Consider the following 22,795-nt stretch of genomic DNA (forward strand, 5'->3'; position numbering starts at 1 on the left):
TGAAAAAAGTCTTAATTTAAAAAAGATTTCTGTTATTGTGTCAAAACCATTTAATTAGAAAATTTCTTCCCTCATTGACCAATGCAGCAAAAAATTGGCAGAGAAAATGCTTGAAATGTAAATGTGTAATGATTACTGGAGGGGAAAAAAGTAAATCATTCAGATCTTTAAACTTTATTTTGAAAAGATTAGTTGAGCACAACCTGCCTCGCAAACTAACTCAACGATAATATTTCCTCATGAAGCTAATATGCCTTTTAGTAAAGAAATCCCTATTTACACATTTTGTCAACGAGCATCAACATTAGAATTAATTCTGTCTTCTTAATTCTTCTGTCTGCTGTTTTAAGTGGACAGTGGTTTCATGAGAGTGAACCAACATATTAACATTTAAAGTTAAACAGCCTAAACAGTGAAGGGAAATACATTAAAACACTCTGAAGGACTTTTCTGTGGTGTTATTACTACAAGCAACACATTAAACAGTCATCTCATCCATTGTTTTCAAGAAAATATCCATAAGTGCAGCTTTAAGATTTTCACAGGATGGATCTGAGATAGGCTGTTGGATGATTTGCAAAAAAAAGATAAAAAGACAGAAGAAATGTAATATTGCTCCAACAGATTGGTTCATCTACCTCTTCAGCACTCTAAGAACTCTTCCAGTGAAACAGTCAATATAGATGGAGCTGTTTTTTCATGCAGGTGAAGGTGCTTTTTGATAGAACAGGGGATACAAAAACATGGCTTTCTTTACTGTAACACACAGTAGGTTTTAGTCAAATATATTTCCATATCCAAGTATTTTTTCAGTTTCTCCTGGTCACAATTTGCAAGCCAACTTCTGCCTTTTCAGGTTCCCCATTTGCCTCATTGACATTGTGTAAACTTCTACCTGAATAGTGTCACTGAGACCCGGATCGAATTATTCAAATCGCAGCACGAGGAAGGAGTGCGAGCGCATTTGCAAGTAAAATCTTCAGACATAACTGTCATTGTTAAATGACACACTACAATACGCATTCGTCCACTCAGCCCTGAATGAGAGCAAAAAGCTTACGTCCTTCCTCCTAACTGGAACTGACCGTCGTGTCAGTGGAGGGTTCACAGAGATTCCACTGTTATATTATTACTATATATGTCTTCACTGTCAGGCTGTAAGCTGGAGGTTCTTGGTGAGGGGAGAGAGAGAGGGGGAGACCATGTGGAACAAAGCTGTGGAAGGAAAAGATATGATCAAAATGTGTGCCATTCAGCTCCATTAAAAATAGATTTCCGCTTTCTATGGCTCAGACTCAATGATGCGTTGAGTGTGTCTTGGAGGTTAAAAGACTGTAACTAAAATGGGCTGCACGGAGCTGAAATGCGTCATTATGTGTAAAACAGTGACTTTTGGGCATGTGTTTGTATTTAATAGCATTACTTTTCTTTAAAGAGATAAAGTTGAAGAATCACAGCTTTTTTTTTTTTAAGTGAATGCCCAAGAGAGAAGCCAGATGCTTTTTGTCTTTAGCTTTAACAAACAGTGATATGACACCTATATTTTCATTTTGCTCTTAATATTACCACAAGTTAATGAACACACTTACTGGAAGTTAATGAATTCTTGCCAAAATCTACTTGTTTTTTCTGAGGAAAAGCACCTGTGGGAGATTTTTTTTAGCACTGAGCTCAGTTGTACGTAGTGAAACAAAGGTCTTTTAGAAAGCAGGTTAATGCCACAATTCAACTGCGGAGAAAACGGAAAATCGCACACATATAACTGAATGAGCTCGATAACATTTCTCATGTTGTGATTTTGCTTCGAGGAGGTGAACCCTCATGGGCGGAAATCATGTCACATGGATGCGAAAAATAATCCTTGAATCGGCCTTCAGCGTTGTTTTTAGTAGTTTAGTAATTAAAGCAGTTTGTTTAAATGAAGTTATATACACCTAACATACATGAAAGCTAGAACAAACAACACTTTATGATTATTTATCTGTTGAAAAGCCATTTTTTTAAAGGAAAAAAAAGGAGTGACACCTTCCTTAGGATGATGCTCGACGTCGTTCGCGACCCACGCGTCTGTATTTTATCCAGAAACCCCCAACTTTCTTCTCCGATTCACACTTCTTCATTGTTGCTGAGAGTTTAGGTGAACTCCAACCAATTACTGCATTAACGTGCGCTGTGGCTTTGTACTGTTGCTTTCAACAACTTCAAATGAGTCATTATTTTAGAAGCGCTAACCACAAAGTGCGTGCATGTACACGTTGCAGAGGAAACGGGACGACGCTTTACACAGACGCAGCTTGTGTCCTGCTTTAGACAGGACCGGGGAACACCTATGGTTTATGGTAAAGCTGACTGTTTGTCTTGATAAAGCATGAAGGTATGCTTCTCGGTTAAAATCCGAGGCAAAACCACCTCCGTTCCCGAGGCTCTCTCTGCTGGAGGAAATTGATCTCTTGAGTCTGTCAGGCAGCTATGAGAGCGCTGCAAGCCACAGGGTCTTGTTACCATTCACAGGTGCGGCGCGCTGACAAGCTGATGATGACAGCCCAGCCAAGGTGTGTGTGTGTGTGTGTGTCCATTATGCGCAGTCGAGAGCGTCTATGTATGTGTGCTTCCCCGGCCCGAAGACAGAAATTTGTCAATGGCTGCAGAGATTGTCGGCATACCTGAGATTCCTCCAGATTCCAAACAACCGGTGACAAGACAGGAGGCCTATCAGAGAAAAAGAGAGAGAGAGAGAGGCTTTCTGCCAGAGCTATCCACTCTGCAACCAGCACAGGTGCAATGTTTCACAAGATAAAGGCTCCTCTGTTTGGAGAAACATGCAGCTTTACAGCAATGATATATGGAATACTTTAGAAGCAGCAGCTTTGGAATTCCAACGTGGAAAAAAAGAACAAAATTAGCACGGAACACTGCTGATGAGCACATTTGGTTACGGTGCCTTAAATCATTGCAGGGTGTCAGAAATTCATCATGTTAACGCGGTTAATTAAGAGAAATCTGGAGGCTCATATAAGATTCAGTACAGGCCTTGTTTGTTGTAGTATCATTTTGTTTTAAACAGTCTGACGAAGTCAACCAGCTGAGAAACTGACAGCATCAACCATAGACAACCTGAAGGATCATAACTTTGGCAGTTGGCACGAATACCATTAAAATTTCTACACAAAAACAAACATGACAAAGACTTCTGTGGCGGTTTATGGCCTCTGGGTAAGAATGGTGCTGTCAGTATACAGAATAATGTCCAGTGTATTACATTTATGTCAACAATTAGTCATTATTGATTGATATCCCTGTCAAGAAAATTGTTTAGAATTTAGATCAAGATTATAAATCATTTTTAAAGACTTCAAATTGGCCCTTTGTTCCATCTGAGCCACCCTTGCATAGGCAAGAGTAGCCAAACTAGTAAAGTCTAGTGGGAATCATGACCAACATGAGCAAATTTAGCTAATCAGCTTGGTCGCGAGTTCGCCTAACTTGCTAGCTTTGAATATTTTGTTAATTGGAATTGGTGTAAAATAAAAAAAAGATTGGGGGGGAAAAGTCCGGTATCAACGCTTTAAGTCTTTATAAGAACAGTACGCTATCTCGTGAGCAGCAGCAGTTGACAGGAAGTCCACCAGCAACGCCGCCCTCACTTATCAGTCTGCCAGATTCACGTCCAGATGCTTTTAACTTGGACTGTATGTCCAGTAAAACGGACACTAAACCTCTGAACAAGCTTTGCATTGACATTCTTGTAATTCTGCAACAAATGCATTTGATAAACTCTATCTAGAGTATAGGTCCCACTGTAGGCCACTGGACACAGATTGCCTCATTGCTAGGACCCCAAAGTTGGAGAAAACAAGACGCACACTTAACATGTCATTTCACAACGAGGCGTCTTAAGAAGCAGCTCTGCAGCTGGCCCAGGGCCAAAAGCAACAGAATTCCTTCAGCTTGGAATGCCTGCTTGATTAATACAGAAAACAGAGTCTTGCTTGAGCTCATTTGGTGCAGAAGTGTGGCACTTTCCTGCTAGTTAAGTTGCCTATCAAAATAACGAGGCATGTATGCCACGGTGGGGGAAGGACTGAGCACTCAAACTAATGAATTACGACGATCAGCCTTCGGGTTTTTCAGTATCTAAGAACTGAAACATCGGATGATGTGATGTTTTTTGAGGGGTTTTTTTTCTTTCCCCCCACCAAACTCTCATAAAACCAGACAACAAGAGCAATACACTCCCTGCGATGCCTCAACCGAACACATTAAATCGACTTTGAGGCGCATAATAGCCAAAGCAAACGTCAAAATCAATGTTAAAGTCTCCAAGGTCTCGTGAACGCGCTGCCGTTAACATTGATTTCCCTCTGTGCGTGCTGACACCATCGCCGGATGAATAACGCTCGCGAGAGTCCTTCAGGAATTTAGTGTGTATACAGGTGATGCGTGTATGTGGGAATCTTTGTGTTTGTGTGTGTGTGTGTGTGTGTGTTTACCCAAAGAGGAAGTTCCTGTGGTGAGACAGTCCTAAGCTGAACACACACACACACCAGTGGAAAAGCTCTGGAAAACAACTTCCTGTGGTCACCTGCGCTCAATGACCCTGAAGAAAGAGGCTCTTACAAACCAAAACTCACTGTCTGTCTCTCATGCTTGCACTGTACTACCCAGGCTGTATGCAGGCCTTGGCTGTGACACGCTGGATGAATGGGAGCCTCAGAAAAACCGTCAATGTGACCTGCAGAGGATTTTTAAAAAAAAAAGATTCAACCTAGAAATCTTCACTGACATCTTAAAATAAGCATTAATTTTTCACTTACTTCTTCCTAAAAGTGCAAAAAAAAAAAGTGACAATGGAGGTAATTCATGATACGCAACAGTAGCTGCATTCTGTCGAGTAAAATCTGCATGACATTACAAACAGTCGATCTCCGAGTCAGATTACATAAGTTTCCCTTTTCGGCACCAGGGGACAGCCAATGAAATCATCATGCCTACTTGAGCTTTGCTTATTTAACACTGTGGGGCGGACTATTAGGTGTCCACGCCTGTGGGCAGGTTGAGTGGCTGCATTCAAGACAGAAAGCCGGAGTGGTTGTGTGATGAATTCGGTATTTTATATGGGGGAGTCTGGAAATGTTCTTTGGTCACAGAGAAAATAATACTCGCTTGTAGGCTTGAGACATTTTTAGTTTGCCTTAATCAGCTCAAACTGTTGGATAAGCTTGATTATGCATTCAAGCACTTTTATTTAACACTACGGTTCATATGAAGTACCTGTTGTTCATTTTTTATATGTATTTTTAAATTCCTTGTGTACATTACTTTTAGCTGGCTGTAGCAAAATTGAAGCAAAATTTAGAAATGTCACAAAAAATAATAAAAACAAATTACAGATTAGGTAAATAATAGAAGAAGCTGTTAGCAAAACCAGCTGTTTGCCAACTGCTAAAAATCCTAAAATAAAGAGGAAATGAGTAAAATGTTGGCTATCTACAAGAGAACAATGGAGAGTCTTTAGGAATTCAGTCAGGAAGGTTGAAATTATGTTTTCGTGTCAGCTGCTATCGGCCATGTTTCATGCATAGTAAACAAAAAAAGGAGAAATAACTGATGGTTGTTTTATTCTGATTGTCATTCCAGGCAGCCCTTGACCCAGCCGTGCTTTCCATTTCCTCCTGGGGGATCCCGAGGCGTTCCCATGCCAGATGAGATCTATATAATCCATCCCGTTAGTTCTGGATCTACTCCAGGGTCTCCTCCCGGCTGGTCGTACCTGGAAAACCTCCCAAGGAAGTTGGCCAGGAGGCATCAGGTGCTCGAACCACCTCGACTGATCAGGGTGAGTAACGTGTTCCCGTACATTAGAACTTAATCGAAAAAGGAGGTTCCATCTCTCACCCCTGTGCAAAAATACTCAAAACCGCCTCAACCCAAGCATTTCTCCAAAATCATTTCCATTAACTTTTTCTAATGTGATGCAAACGTGCACAAAAATATCACAAAAACACAGCTGTCGATCCATTATTTTTAACTAATCATCTCAACAATCTCTTTATCACTAAAAGTTTTGCTGGTTTGAAATTGTCTCCTCGATTATTAATAATCCTTATAGGACATCATCTCATTTAAAGCATCTTGAGCAGTACTGTAGTCGGTAGCCTTCTTGTTATCGAAGTAATACATTTACTAAATTGCAGCTTTATGCCCGGATGTGGACACCTTTTTCATTTTATTTTATTTTTTTAAACACATCTTACATAGTTGTGTGTGTAAGAGTTTTAGAAAATATCTAAATCTGTACATGATTTGTAGATGTGTTCATAAATAGACCGTGTGTCTTTCTGTGTACCACCTCAGGTAGAATCACCCCTTGACAGTCTGATATCTGGAGAATTACGTGTCATGAGCTGACAGTTTGTGTCATCTGACGACAAGCTGACAAGGTGTTATGTTCAAAATGGACATTGGACAGTAGTTGAACAATAAGCAGCAGTGTTGGGGAAACTACTATGTAAGAAAAAAGACAGACGAGTGTGACTTGATAGAAAAAGAAAGTTTTGGTTGCTGGTTCTCATGTGTTGGATGAGGTGTTCCAAGTTGCTGGTACCAGACAAACCTGATATGTCGACATGAGGCATTGCTAATTAGAGGCTCACTGTTGTTACTGTGCTGGCTGAAAATCTTCCAATTTCACTGTAATTATCAACCAGATTTTGTATTTGCACAGCGATGCTTCATTTGAATCTGCTCCACTTGGAACATTCACCTGAGGACACTCAAGAGAGCCGGGGGCTCGACACCGGCTTCCCCTCGTACGTGCTCCTCACACAGCCAAACACTATTCACTCCAGTGTTGTTTGCCTGTTACAGTACAAGATCCCCCCCTAAAAAAAAAAAAGGCTTCAAGAGCAACTTGGCCGTCACACACTGTCCACAATGACGAGGGTTGTTTGGGGATGTTCTGCCAAGCAATGTTCCTGCCAAGAGTGGGTCAAGCACTTGCCACTGTGTGGGTGTGTGGGCTTGTCATTGTAACATCTGGAGTATGTGGTTACAAAAAAAGTGACATGCTTGAAATTATCCATGCGCAATTTCAAAAATCTTCAGTTTTAGCATCACCCCCAAAACCACAGCAATTAGGATGAAGAATACTATAAGGAGAATTACAAGTCGTAATTTTGAATGATTTTAAAAACACACTCCTCATCTTTCACCTTGATGTTTTGGAAGCAGCAGTAGCTTTTTTTTTTCTTTTTTCTCGTCGTCTGAAAATTCAAGCACCGCCGCTGACATAAAAGCAGTCGAGCCCTATTTGTTTTCCAGTCCCTCCGGGGGAGCTCCAGTGTCATTTTCCAGCCAGGAAGACGAGCGAGGACAACCTTTCGCTGTTCTTAAAAAAACAAACAACCACAAAAGACTGCGAGGTGGTTGTTCGACAAGAAAAGCCATCAGACCTTTTTTTGACGTGCGACAGACCTGTAAGCTTGGCTTAACATGCAGGGTCAGGGTCAGGATGCTGCGAGTTTAGAGAGCGACATCATTTTTTTCATTGGAAGCAGTAGTTGCCATAACAACCGAGTGCACCTGCATCATAATGTCACTACACTAAATTAGACATGAGATTTTTAGCATTTACATAAACTTATGACAAAATAGTAGACAAGACTGTAAAAGAAGGGAAACTTTAATGAAGCTGCATTATGGGAAATGTAGTTTCCTGCTTGGCTTATACAGCATATGATGACAAAAGGGAAAGTTTGTGTACTCTGAGGGATTAGCAAATACTTTCAAACTTCAGAACACAGCAGATGTGAATATGATGCAGCATGTTGAACCTGTTTATACTGTTTGTTCAAAACCACTGCATCACAATTCACAATTCATATACCACTACTTTGTACTCTGATTTATTGTTATTCGATTAATTGCTGTTATTAATTCAACCAATAAGGCAGAAGGTGAAGAGCGGGCATGTTGGAAAATGTGTTTTGGCTGTTCTTGCTATTTAATACTGTAGCAGTCACATGGACGACTGTCAGTTCTGTGTTGGCAAACTGAAAGCATTGTGGGAGTTTGGCTTGTAAAGTGCCACCATGACAACGTCTCCTGTGATTCACGCACACCAGCCAGCGCTCGGATATCGTGGGCGAGCTGGAGTGCATTACGACAGTGTTTCCGTGAGCTGGTGGCTAATTGTCTCCGCTATTAGAATATCACCGTTTCATAACATACGCCTTTGAATCGGCCACATGAAAGTACACAAAATGATGTCCACTGAGTTCATTTCATGTTATTGAATAATTGAATGATCAGGATGTTGTTTGGGTTAAAAAAAAATATTCTTCCCTAATTCTGATGAATCACCAGCATCTCCCAAACCTCTGAATCAGCCAGCTGTCCCTTTAGTCCAAACACACGCTGCTAATTAATCCAAACAGGGATGAGTTCATGTATCAGATTATTTAGATTTAATAGCAACTTTTCATGCAAAATCCAACCCACATCCAGCCCTACTTGAGACGAGGTCGGCTCTTGCAGCTCGATGCAGGCTTAACCCACGTCACTGTGTCGCTCTGAATGGGCTGTTTGAGTGACATGTGTACACCAATTGCATATCAAGATGTGTAAACATCAGTCATTTGGCCCAGTAATGTCTTCTAAATGTTATCTGTAAATAGTGGAAGCAAGCCAAAGAATCATTTCATGGCTTATGTTTTTTTTAATAGCTGGAGAAATATTGTCTATAATCTTATTTTTGTTGGCCTCTCCATAATCCCCTCTGTGCTAAAGAGGAAGTTACTTATCAAGGATCTGGTCTACCTGTGCCAAGCTAAGCTTCATGTTACTGCCTCTTTAACCAACCTAATATCCTGCGTGTGTGTGTGTGTGTGTGTACGGGTGTGTATTCCATATGTTTCTTGGAAGGAGGCAGCGTACGACTCCTTCGTGTTTACACTCGCACGCTGCCGTAGACACACTCTCACACTCGCACACAGACACGCACTCAGGCTGCCGCTGTTTGAGGCCGCGCAGCCAGAGCAGCGAATGATCGCCGTAAAGTTTGCTGTTGCTATCGACAAAGCAGCCTCTGTTCTTCATTTTGTGCCCCCACCACCACCACCACCGACACCCCCTCCATCCTTCCCTCCCTCCCCCTTCTCCTCCCACACATTTCATGCCTCCTCTCTCCTCTCGCCTCTCCGTTACCCCCCTTCTGCCTCTCTCTCTCTTTTCTGTCTCTATGTCAACTCCCTCCGCCACCCCTCTCTCCCCTTTCCCTCCACCTCCGTCCTCTTAATTCAGCTCACTCCTCTCCTCGCATTTCGGATGTAGGGCAGGAAAAAGGAAACAGCGCCAAGCTCTGTTTGACAGGGGGAGAGCAGGGGGCTGAGACTGCGGCAAAGGGACTATTTTGAAGGTGTGCGCTGCTGCATGGCGAGCAGAGCGAGGTGTCGACGCAGGAGCAGGAAGAGAAGGAGGGATCCGCACATAAAGCCCTTTCACACATGCTCTCTGTTCCGTTAATCAGACGGGTCGGCTGCATGTGTGAATGCACGCCGTGGTTGCTGATCCATAAAAGTTGCGGTGGCAATCTTGCTATTAGGCAATGAAATGAAATGTCCATTATAATCAGAGCATGAAAACTGACAACTTAAAGAATAATGATACTCAGCAATAATCAAAGTAATCTGAGTGTTTTTTCTCCACAAGGTGTTTGGAACTAGTGGCTCTGAGTTTGTTTCATACCTGCAGCATCAGACAGCAGCAGGTTCCATGTGTGTCGACAGAGCGCACATTTCCACACCGAGAAAACAACGCTGACTAATTGCATTCTTATAATCATGACTTATCGCAGATCAGTCTAGGTCAGCTCACACTGTGTTCTCACGGAGAGCAGCAGTTTAGTTTCCACATTTTTAGGACTATTTCTTGGGCTTTCCAGGTTCCTGCAGGTGGCGAATGTTAAAAAAAATAAAAAGCTAAACACTTTTAACCATTAAGGGCTTGTTAGTCGGAAAGATGTTGCCATACTTGAGGGAAATCTGTTGTAAAATAGGATCTTTACTCAAAAGGAAGCCTGCACATGCTTGTGATCTCATGGAAACTGTTGTGTGACATGCAGCCACTTTTCATGTGAGGAAAACGCTTCATCAGCTTCTTAGCAAAACAGAAAATACAATTATTAATCATCAAATGCTCTGATAGGGATCAGACATGCCTTCATTTGTACATGATGGCACATCTCACCCTGTATTAGTAGGCAGACCGATACCCAAATATCTACTGATAGAAGGTCATGTTTTCACTATGAGTTTCAACCACCTTCACCCCCTCATATATATTCAGAAGCAGACTGTTTCCCTCATAAATCAGCACACAATGTACACAACAGCACATGAGACACTTCTCATAACGAAAAGCATCATATCTGTCCCAGTGCTGCTGATAGTGGTCGATGCAACTTTATATCAGAGTGCAGTTTGGTGGTAGCAGCCGGCCCTATCTCTGCGTAGAGACAACGGAGGGCAGCTACGATGTCAAGTGTCTCTGCCCCCTGTATTGATTTGCTGATAGGGATCAGAATCTTCACACCTCTAATGTCAGGAGTTGAGGATTTGTGGCAGAGAATCTGGACACCAATGCACCAAAGTTAAAAGTAAATGACTATACATTTGGAGATTAAAGTGTAATTTGGGGGTTTTATGAGGAGGAAAGGGTGTCAACTGGTCCTTAGAAGTTCAATTTGCCATATTTAGGGCACACATTCGAAATTATATGAAATTATGTTGTAGAGTTTGCAGCGAAATTTCTTTCTGTGATCTGCAAAATAAACCTTAAACGTTTGATGGCGGTCCCTCAGAACCAAAGAAGCACAGGCCTTTCTTGTAGCTTTTTTTTTTTACCCCCAGCATTTAACTATCAAACAAGACACATCTATTTTGAAGTAGGTCGACCGTGCATTCACCTCTAAACAGGAGGCAGAAGAATACAGCAATCAAACTGTTGCTTTCAGTGCCACGGAGCTAGAATTTATATAACTGATTGACATGAATAGTTATGTTTTCCAGTAGCAGTCTCCATAAGACTAAAATAACACGGTGCGTCCACCTACACTTATTACCCACAATTGAGTACAACAGTTTAATTCTCCGAGGGATGATGCCGGGGGAGGAGTTCACCTTCTGAAGTAGAGAGGAAACAAGGCAGGTTGGTGGATGTGAGCTGAAACGTGTACTACAACGTATCAGAAGTGTTCTAACTTAAAGCTGTTATGCTTTTTGTCGTGACTTTGTGTGCAAAATAAGGAAAGGGATCACTCAGAATGAATAGATGACCACCCAATTCAGCAGTTCCGCTTCGTGTTTTGGTCTCTTTCAGCTCAGTTTTTTTGGTTATCGGGTCTTTGTTTTGTTGCTGCCTGAGCACTCGTAGCTTTGTTTCCGCTCGTCGTGGGCAGCTGAGGAAAAACAGCTCAGAAAAACACAATCCTTGCATTGTATAGCAAAACATTTAGCAGCTAAAAAGCCAGTTATTCTTCCCAAGAGGCTGGTGGAGGCCAAAATGGAGTTAAAACTAGAGTGGATTTTAAATTAGGTGACCAGCAACTTTGTCTTTACAGCTTGCTGGCCAGAAAACAAAACAGTTAGCGCAGCCTTAGGTGATGCATTCACTTTAAAGATGTAGAATATGTAGAAGAGAAAATGTCTTTTAGCTCGACGGTGCAGAAGGAAACTAGCATTTGATCGTTTTTTGACATAAAAGAATGGAAGGGTGAAGTCATCTGGCTGCATGGATTAATTGATGGATCCGGGGGAAAACTGGATGAGCAGGGGGGGAGATTGTAGGTCAGAATGTAAAGTTGGAATTAATTAGGGCCCATCGCGAGGCAAATGAATGGCTCATTGTTATCATGGACAGACAGCGAGAGGGAACAATCTGGGCTTTGTGCTCAGAGTTCACCTCTCCGTCCCCCTCGTTCTCCAGTTCGCTCACTTTCTCTCGTAGATAAACGGTGATGTTTTAACACGGAGGAGTAAATTTATAGAAACAAGATGAGACTAATCTGAGATAGATAGCAGCAGGGTATTTATTCAAACATGTCATATGCAACATTTCTCAAAACAGGTAACCTCCTCCATAAAAAGGACAACTTGTAGTCTTTATGCAACAATTAATACGCTCACCCCGACAGATTTGCGCTGCTGAGACGTTTACACATGCTTCATTTGTGTACCAAAGTATATGAGTTGTAGTGAGACTAAGGGCTCTGTTTGAACTCAACAGAGGGAAGAATGGGACAGGCAGGTGGCTCTTATCTCTGGCAGACAACAGCATGGGGACACTCACTGCATTGTATTCTCATTCACACACACACACACACTCTCACGAACACACTCGAGCGCAAGGCCGGCTGGCTCGGTACCAACCATCTGCTTTGGACGACAGGAGCCTTCCACTCTTCAGCGGTGATGTATGGTGTCTGGCTGCTACTTGCCACCTCACCCTGCAGTCACAAGTTCAGCACTTCATCATATAGAGGCACAAGTGGGTCAGACTCCAGCACTAATTGCTGTGAATGGTTCAAGTGTTGCACAACATACTTGGCTCCATTGGGACTGAACTTGGGAAGAAAATCCACGTATTCAACGCGGCGTCTTGTGTTTGTTAGTTTGTCGGGGGGATTATTTCTGTTGATCGCCGGTTTGTTGGGTGTAGTGGGTGTTAATTTGATAGAGTGTCTGTGACGGTGCTCGTGGGATTCGATGGCGGGCTGAAATATCTGAACAACTATTGAATGCATTTCTGCGATTTTTCCAAAGAATCCTGGTCCCCTGAGGATGAAGCCTAGTGATCCCAGCAAGTATTTGATTGACCCGTGCAGTGCTATGTCACGCTCCAGAGCCTGGTCCGGCTTTTTCGCAAAGACGACCCCCCACGTTAGCGCTCAATCGTCCCACCGGACCGGCTCTGTTTAAATGAGAGCTGCACTTTTCCAAGTTGGTCTGAACGCAGCTTTAATCTTCCTCAGCCGCAAAGCAGTCATGTCAGGAGGAAATACTCACCTTAGCGCTACCATCCTGAGAAACCTTGAAGATTTACCGCTCGCCTAATTCTGATGCAACTGGATTTATTTTGTCTTGGCCTTTAAAGATTAGTCCTATTGACTTCAGGCCCGCACTCAATCTCAGCCATCTGCTGGGGAATCAGGGAGCATTTGCCAGTAAGTGCTGTTTATTCCTTCCACCTAATGGGGATCTATGCATCAGAAAGACTGTTAGACAACCTCTCCTCCCCACTGACATCTTGATAAGTGGAAAATTGGGCCTGGAAATGGAACTGGAGAAGGTTTACGGAGTCTCTCCACCCTGCATAATTGCAGCCTCGAAGCTGGCTGTAATTAATCTTTGAGAAAACTTGTCAAATTATTAATAGGGCCCTTAAGTGATGGCCCTGAAAGGAGGCCACTGTTCGGAGACGGAGGAGAGGGAGCGAGTGCCTTTGGAGGGGCTGTTTACTGTGAAAATACGAAGAGGTCGCTCTCCAGGAGTTCCACGACTCCACGTGTCAAGGCTCTCCACACATGAAGGAGTTAAAGGGAATGTAGGTCTCTCCGGAAACCAGAGAGCTCACACTGAAAACTTGAAATGTCATCAGGTATAAAGTGAGCTGCTCACTGGACACTAAATGGAAGGCTGGGTTTCGTCAACACACCGAGTTTTCTGGAGATGCCCCGATGTACGTAGGAATTCTTCACATCTGTGTTTTCCAGCACATAGGCTACACTCTTTACCCTCTGTGCCTCTCACCCCACCTCCCCCCCTACTCCTGGTGAACACAACGACCATTGTGTTCACCAGCTGGCCACCTCTCTCCATCCCATTCTCGCATTTGTATCTTTACAAGCCTTGCTATGTTGCTGCGTGCAAGAAGGATATTCATAATATTCATATGTAGCATTTTTTGCACAGTGTGGACCAAATGATTTGAAATACGACCGTGACACATGCCATTCTGTCTCATTGACGTCAAACTGTCCAGAAGCATTCCATTCACTTTCACAAAACAAAGCGGGGGACTACTGCAGGAACTCGAGTTGCTCACACTACTGTTGAGTTTGCTGATAACACACTTCTGCACTCAATTTCACATCACTTTATCGTCGGCACCGTAGAAGCTAATTACATGCATGAGCACAGTTGACTACTTCTTCTATCTTCATAAAGAAACTAAACAGAAGCTGCATGCTGAAAATAATAAACACAATTAAATTTTATGTAATGCTGAAGGCCCTAATGATTATTGCTAATCCTCGGGGCGAAATGGGTTTTATTTTTCCAATTTGTAACAAGTTGTAGTTTCAGATTCTAAGCTCTTGGTGAAGGTGTTTGTCTGTTTGGATCAGTCTTGCTCATCACATCATGTTCTGTTTGGAACAAAAACTGTCATTTATGGATGTTAAATCTTTCAGGTTAGAGCCTAAAATCTTGCCTGTGTACTGCGAGTCCTGCTGAGATCAGATGTGTTGCTGCTATATTATTCCTCAACTGGCAGACCAGGTGGCATCTGCAGCACAATGTCAATATTTGCTGACGTTGAGCTTGTGCCGATGCGCGCACGTGTGTTCGAGTGCTGTTCCAGAAACACGGCGCTGCATGTGGGAACAAGGGATAAATGATGCAGAAGTCAAACAAGGCTTTAAGAAAAAATAAAAAAAAATAGCGTGGGGCTAACGGCAATGATATGTGACGTCGGGTCGGGTTAGCGACGTGAGCTGCTCAAGAGGTGGATTTGGTGCACATAGATGTTGTAAAAACAATTCAACCACATGTGACCTTTAGGTGCTGTACTGGCTATGTTTTGAAACCTATGACCCACAAGCTAATCATCAACTTCTGTTAAGTTGGAAATGTATTTGATTGGCCTGTAATGCATGTAAACATTGCAACTTTAAAGAGCCCATATTCAACTTTTTATTGTTTTCCCTTCCCTCCATTGTTTTTAGCTGCTTGTAAATGTTCTGCAAACTTAAAAAGCCTAAAGTTCACACTGAGGCACACAAAAAGCACTACTCCTTACCTGCCTGAAACACTCCACTTGTACTCATGGCTTTGCTTCTGTTACTTATCTACATCACCATGTCACACATCTGCATAATGCACTTAGTTTTGATTCCCTCAAACTAAGAATGAACAGCTTCCTCCCAGTCCACCGGGTTTGAAGTTCCAGGAAAGAATGAAAATATACTTTTTTTTCCCCCCCATAAAGAACTACCCCACACTTTGATTACACGTCTGCTCAAAGACTTTGGAGAGATCTTCATGTCCCACTGATACATTCTTTGGGGTAACCTATAGGCCACATTGAAAGCGGTACATGATTCCTCCCGGGTTTCACTCGTGTGTGAAAACAAATCCCTGAGTGTGTGCATGCGGTGTGTACATGCAGCCTTGTGAAATGTCACAGACCCGCGTTTGACATTCGACAACAGACAGGTATGTGTCCTGGAAGCCGTCCCAAACCCATTCTTCCTGTGCGTACCAAAGACGCCTCGAGGCCCTGCTGTTTGCAAGCGACTCCTCAATGAAGGGAGGCGTGTGCGTACATGTGAACGCCGAAAGCAGAACACACAGCCATTCTGTTCTTCCGCAACACCGTGTTTCATGCCCACTTGAAAGCCGCAGTGCCTTGTGCCAAAGAGATTACATATTTCCTCACCTACTGCCACAGGGGTTAAGAAGCTTTGCTCTTGTGTGGGTGACTGCTGTTGTGAGTCAACGGAGGGTTAAGTACTGTAAATGTAGCACACACACAAAAGAAGTGGCTGTTTAAGTTGGTATTTTCACCATAAACCCTCTGAGTCATTAGAACAAATAAATAATGATTAGGATCATGTTTTAAAAGATTATTTGGTTGTTTGGGTGCTATACTTGAAAGTAAAAACGCTCCACCTGCCAAGCACATGCAATTGAACGCTAGCAATTAGAACTTTTTGGTCAAATTAACTATTTACTAGTGATATAGAAGACTGTTCAGATTGGATAACCAGCTGATTTCAAAAGTTCACATTTGCAGACTAAGTTTTAAGGAAAAAGAAATTAATATTTGTGTGGACAAGACATACAGAAAGAGAAATTAGTCTTTGAACATGAGTAGATTAGAGACAGACTGTACATTCTGTAGCACTTTCTCTCCAAAAACACTCAACTGATTTTTTTATATTTTCCTCAGTAAAATCACAAAACCATCTCTACATGGAAAGTTAAAATGTTAAAGTTGTGATCTGATCGGGCTGATGCACTGACTTGGTCTCTAATCAGATCATTTAGTCAGTGGTTGCTTATATTTATATGCGGTTAATTTCCATCACGACCTTATCGCAAGTGTGATCGAATAGCTATCAGGCCACAAACATTTTCTTTCCAACACGTCACGGTTACCAACAAACATTTCCACTGTATAGAAAACACAACTTGTTATTTTATTCCCATGTGCATATTTAAACTAACAAGATGTCAAGAGATGTCAGTGAGTCTGCTTGCTATTTCCCATCTTTATGCTAAGCTAAGGGTGCTACCATCATATTTATGTCAATAATGTGATAAAGGGATATCAATATTCTTGTCTGAGTCTCTGCAAGTAAATGAGCATATTTTTAAAGACTGGATTGCATTGCTTGGACCCACTACACTCAGTTTAGTTGAAAATTAAAGGTTTTCAAGTAATTTAATGGGATTAATCTCGTAAAACTAGGACAAAATATTGCAGATTCTTTTTGGCTAAGGTAAGCGTTTGGCTATCAGTCGAGCACCCACACACCGGAAAGCAGCCGGGTGAGCACGGTGAACTAGATACACACTTAACCACACGCCCGCGCACACACTCGGCAGTAGCCAGGCAGCCGAGGCCTTCAGATATGCTGCTGACAGAGATTGTCAGCGCAGCTCTCTGGCCGCCTTTCTCTCCCCGCATGTGACAGAGTTTACTTTGGGATCGGGCTGGGCCCTGACGAGGCTCCACCTGGTTAGAACGAGGGCGAGAGGCATTCAGACGGAGCGGCGGAGAGCAAGAAAGGATGAAGAGAATGAGTTCAGAGGGAGGAGAGGGCCTCATAAAGGGAAACATTTGCAAACCGGAAGGGAGTTATGTAAATGGGTTAGTCATTAAGGCCTTCTAAAAGAGAGGAGGCCAGAATGGGGCCAGGGGCAGGCGAGTAGGGAACATAAACCCATTATGTGAATAGGCTTCTCTGTTCAACGTAAGCTCCTCTTTCTTTTTCTTTTTTTTTAAGATCCGATTTTGTTTTCAGTATACAGTTCTCACTCTGATATCAGAATACCCAAAATATCTGTGAAAGGGTTCAAACTGTCATTATTTCGTGCAGCAGTGAGGCTTTTTAACTTGACTCATCTTTTCAGAGTCGCTTTCCCCTCCGGTGGATGCTGATTATTATTCAAAGTGTAATTCTGTGTGACTGTGGTTTCTGGCTGCATCGATGCTGCAGGCCTTCAGTTAATTCAGAAAGCCTATACAGGAAGAGCTTTCCGAAAATAATCATTTACATCTCTAAGGGAAGTCGATGGATGTTGAGTAGCACTTGCCTATTTCTGTAAAAGTAACTGAATTGAAGCATCTTTAAAGCACAAGAGTTTGCTTTCTTCCTCCATATTAACACTGTTCTGGGAGTGTCATTGATATTTCATACCAAATTTCCAATTGTCCGACTGAGCAAAAGAGCTGACGTTGTTCGAGAAAGCATTTGCGCTCTAGGGACAGGTATGATCATCCATCCATCCATTATCTATACACCGCTTAATCCTCACGAGGGTCGCGGGGAGGCTGGAGTCTATCCTAGCCAACTTAGGTTGAAGGTCACCAGTCCATCGCAGGGCTACACTTAGAGACAGACAACCAAGCACACTCACATTCACACCTACAGACAATTTAGAATCACCAATTGACCTCAACATGTTTTTGGATTGTTTAGGAGGAAGCCGGAGAACCTGGAGAGAACCCACACTCCAAGGAGAAAGATCCTGGGAGTCCTCACTGGGATGCAAACCGGCGACCTTCTTGCTGCGAGGCAACAGTGCGACCAACTGCGCCACCTTGCAGGTATAATCTGACAATTTTGGTTTTCTATGAATAATCACATAGAGGTCTGGTCACTTTCTCGTTCCGTGGAAGTGAGGCAGGGCAGGATGAACAAGATGTGACTCAGCAGGTGTCGAAATGACATGACCTACGAGTTAGTGGGAGTCGCTGGTACAAGGAAAGCCATCCAACAGTATTTATAACTTTTAGAAACAGTCAACAGTCACGCTGACCTCTATGTATTTTAGCTTTACAAAACAGTCGGCAATCAAGCTTGCTGAATGATTTTAACTTTATAATTCATTAAATAGGTATGATTACTGAAGCTTTCATAACGTTCCAAAGCAATCAGCAATCTCACCTACTTACTAATTTTATGGAATAGTCAGCAACCATGCCTACTTACTGTATTTGTAAGTTTCCAAAACATTAATAACACAGAAACAGGTGGAGATAATTCTTACATATCTCATTTTTTTCCAATCACTTTGTCTGTACAGTTATTTTATTCTGATGATGGTAGGTTTTCTGGCACGTATAAACACTTTGTATATGTTGTGCAAAATGTCAAACATGCTGAAGCCTTTAAACAAGAAAAGAAGAAAAAAAACAGACTGACAAAAAGTCCACAAATCACTTATTTATGATTGAACGTAATGCTTAAGAATTGCAGTCTAAAAAAAGGAAAGATAAAAAAATCTATCGTTGGTTTCGTAGAATTACAAGCTGCTGTCATAGAGTCAGCTCTGGCAGCTGTAGCTCACATAGCTGTTGTCAGCGACATGAAAAAGACAGAGGAAGAGAGACACCGAGGGGGGAACAACATCCTGTGTCTAATGTGACACCTATCAAAACCCGGTGTATAATTTACACAGGAAGTGAAGAGCAACACCTGAGCCCCGTCTGTCAGGAGGCAGGAGACAGCTTGTAGCTTCAAGGATTTCACAGTTCACAGAAAAATGTGGTCTGGCATACACTTCTCACAGCAAGGATAGTGCTCATGTGTAGTCTTGGTTTTGAGTAAAGTCTTTTTTTCTCCTCCTGAACAAAACAGAGAATGGTGAGAAATGATATATACTTTTACTGGGCTCCATTTTAGTACATCTGCCACCAGATGTCACTGTTATCCATGACTCCCAAGTTCAGAGGGCAGCGATGTGAGCTGGATATCTTTTCCCATAAATATAGGATGCACCAGGAGCTGTGAGTTCACGAGAACTTAGTGCAAGGCTCTGACTTGTAAGGTGGTGAGAATGTGTGTAGACAGTGCCTCCTTGTGGTGAAACAGGAAATGACATACCCCATACCAGACATGAGTCAGTTATTGCTGTTTAACAGGCTTTAGAGAGAGTGGCAGTGCTCTGATAGTGAGATCACAGTTTGTTGGTTTAGGTTAACAATCTGTAGAGATCCTGGTATATATGTTGATTCAAGAAGATACTCTTTAGAGCAGGGGTCTCGAACTCCGGTCCTTGAGGGCCGAAATCCTGCATGTTTTAGATGTTTCCCTCTTCCAACACACCTGATTCAAATGATCAGCTCATCATCAAGCTCTGCAGAAGCCTGATAATGATCCTGATCATGTGAATCAGGTGTGCTGGAAGAAGGAAACATCTAAAACTTGCAGGATTGCGGCCCTCGAGGACCGGAGTTCGAGACCCCTGCTTTAGAGGGTAGCTCAAGGTAGGATGAGGCGTTTGAGGTAGAAAACATCTTAACATCATGTGGTTCTAGGGGTCTGTAGGTTGATGCACCATTTGCTAAACACTGACAGTTATCAATAACTTTTAAATTCATTGACATTAAGGAGCCCATGTAATATTCTATAGGTTTTCCATTTTTTCCAGTATGTTGTGTAGCTGCTTTTTTGTGCATGTCAAAGGTCTGCAAATTTACAAAGCTCAGCATCTACGGCAAAGGAAGTTATTTTCTTCCACAGAAAACCCTGCTTCTTACCAAGTGAAACAAACAACCTCATTTCAAATCCAGTCTTTTTTTGATATGTAACATAATTTGCTAAATGTCCGACACTGACAACACAACAAGGGGTAATCACGCATGCTCAGAGGTACGGAGACTTGCTTTAGCCGGGCCAGCTGACCAATCTGACTGGACTCTTATTAGACAGAAGCTAAAATGAAGCATTTAAGTAAACAAGGTGAGAAGTAAAATAGCGGGTTCTTTAACTTTTGCACAGATACTGATGTTCCCCAGAGGATGAATCCTGATGATGATGTTGGCGACTGAATGGCAGCAGATCAAAGTTGTGTCTTATTCAGAAAATGTCTCAATATCTACTAAATGGATTGGCCCAAATGTTTGTACATTTATGGTTCCTGGTGATATATCATCATGTAACTCAGTCATCTGGCCCTTCCTCTGGTTTTTACCAAACTATCTCAATTACTGCATGAATGCCACAAGCGTCGGTCGGTGCAGACGTTTATGTTCCCCTCAAGATGAATTTTTTTACTTTTAACAGACTTGTTTTTTTTAAAGAATCTTTTCACCTAGCAGCTTTTACAGGGCAAACTTGCAGCACTTTGATGTGTGATCAAAGTGTCTCGAGCTAATTAGCAACTGTTAGCAAGCTTGCATGCTAAAACAGGATGACGAGCATGATAACCATTCCTGTCTAGCAGCATGATAATGTGGCCTCACAGAGCTGCTTCCATGGCTGTGGACTTTCACATATAACCAGCTATTGTAATTTAAATACTAGAAAATCCCATTTCGATCAAAAATGGCTGGAGATTATTGCCTCAGGGCTTGATTCATGGTAAAGACAAAGGGGGGAAATGGATGGTACCTGTTTAACACTCTACTAAAGCTCCCCATCTGACAAAGATTACTTGTGATGAAAGACCAAAACCTCCTGCTTCTTAGTTTCAGAGCAGATCAGATCATCAGTTTGGGCTGCAACCTAAACGTTACAGTGAGCACAGTTTGTCTAGCTTGGTGTGATCTTAAGCTGACAGTGAACCGCTTAATGATCTACAGATTTTTCTGCCTCCTGACCAGTGGTGTCTTCTCACATAAAACCAAGCTTTTAGATGTTAACACGGGCGGCTGTGTGAGGAGAGAGGCCCTAGTTAATAGCCTGAGGCACTGGGGTGTGAGAACACATTGATCTCGCAGAGAGCGAGAAGCACTCCCAGAGCAGTCCTAAAGAGCCTCTGGCTTATATTTATCAAGCCTCTTCAAGTGGGACCGCTGAACTCGGATCAGCGGTTAGGTCACACCGCCATTTTAACTTCAATAAAACTACGACAGTAAAATGGGTCACAAATCATATATAGCGTAGTTGACTTTTTGAGAAACTAGACCATAAAAATAAAGATATCAGAACATCAATAAAACTAGCTATGTCATCAAATGGAAAATCAATACTCTAGAATACTTTAGATTTTATTGATAATTAAGATGTATAGTCATCAAAGAGACACCTCTAATAGTCCTGCAATTCCATGCTTCAGCAGTATTGTGGAGGCTCCACACTCGGGGAGGTTTAAATTAAATATAAAGATTTCTAATGAAAAGAGCAAACTCACCTTCTGTGTCAGCAGAAAAGACGGTCGTTTCTTCTGGTCAGAGAGGCTACAGACGACCCGCGAGTGTCCTTAAGTGTTGTGAGTTATGAAAAAAAGGGCAACGGATATGCAGCGATGTTAACGGAAAATCATTAGAAATGGAAAGAGTTTTTCAAGATATGTGACACTGATAAGAGCTTTGACCCAAATAAGAAAAGTGTTTGAGCTGCCAAATTAACCACTGCAACAGATTATTAGAAGAAATCTTTGGCTCCATCTAGTGGATGAACTGAAAACAGACACTGATTTCAGTTCTTGCTGCCAATATTATCAATTTTATGAGAAATACAGTTGAAGGCACTCACAATGGCATAAGGACTCAGGATGTGGACTTCAAAGGATGACTGTTCGAGATTAATGTATTTTTTAAATCAATAATGGATGAAATGACATTATTTGAAGCGACAAACAAGTCTGCAGTTCCACTCATATTTATAGGCCTCTTGAAATTCAGTCATCATGTAAAGTCCCTGTTTTGGTCGACCACTTACATGCAGTTTCCATCTGCTGTTTTCAGTTCTGTACACACAGACTCTTAAATACAACTTTAAAGATTTGACAACAGGCTAAGAATCTACAGCCATGTGCTTTGAGTTAAATTCTATTATCAGTTTGCTTGCATTGCTAAAATGCTAGTGTTAGCCGACACTAGAAGCTACGTTTGCCCCTTAACTAGTCTGATATCGGCTTGCCGTTACGCAACCCTCCATTTCTTCTAGCTGCTCCTTTGTGGATCTGCAGCTGCGCTTAGGATAATTATCCCGTCGAAAGGTCGTACTTTTAGAAAGACGGCCTCGCATTATCTTCAAGCACTCTGATATAATGTAGAATTTAAAGTTGAATCATCGTTGAAGGCGAGCTGCGCAGTCTGCGAGGCGGCCAAACAGCCTCCAGCCACGGCATTTCCACCACCACGCTTCACAGCTGGTGAGGTTCTTCTCCTGGAAAGCCGCCTTTGATCCGTGCTGAACATGACTACTGTTGCTGTGGCCAAACAACTCTGATCTTTAAATCATCTGTCCAAAAAGGCCTCGTTTTTAACCACACTCGGACTGACTTGGTAGGGCAGCCAGTCATGGAAACATACACCACCAGATTTCTTTTGAGTGGGTTGA

This window comes from Stegastes partitus, unplaced genomic scaffold, assembly GCF_000690725.1.
Source record: "Stegastes partitus isolate 25-593 unplaced genomic scaffold, Stegastes_partitus-1.0.2 Scaffold40, whole genome shotgun sequence".
In the NCBI taxonomy this organism is placed as follows: domain Eukaryota; kingdom Metazoa; phylum Chordata; class Actinopteri; family Pomacentridae; genus Stegastes; species Stegastes partitus.